Genomic DNA, 354 nt, shown 5'->3' with positions numbered 1-354 from the left:
AAAAAAGAAAAGAAAATGAAATAAATACATAGTTTAATAGGTCTTTTCCTATTTCATAATATTTTTGTAATAATTTTATGAGTCAGTGCATATGTTTTTACAAGTCATATATTTTTATGGGTAAGGAAAAGGGAGGAATTATGAGTTTTTAGTTGGAGCAGCTGAGTAGATGGTGGTGCTTTTTATGGGGATGAGGAAGTCAAGACAAGAAACCTTTTGATGGGAAGGAGGACTTGAAAACTGCATTGATCTGTTAACTTGAAATTGCCTACTAGACATCCAAGGAAAATGCCATGTTGACAACTGAATGCATTAGTTTCATCAGGGGAGAATTCCTGGTTGGAGATATAGACC

This window comes from Colobus angolensis, unplaced genomic scaffold, assembly GCF_000951035.1.
Source record: "Colobus angolensis palliatus isolate OR3802 unplaced genomic scaffold, Cang.pa_1.0 Scaffold34, whole genome shotgun sequence".
Classification (NCBI taxonomy): Eukaryota; Metazoa; Chordata; class Mammalia; order Primates; family Cercopithecidae; genus Colobus; species Colobus angolensis.
Note: the sequence above shows the minus strand (reverse complement) of the source record.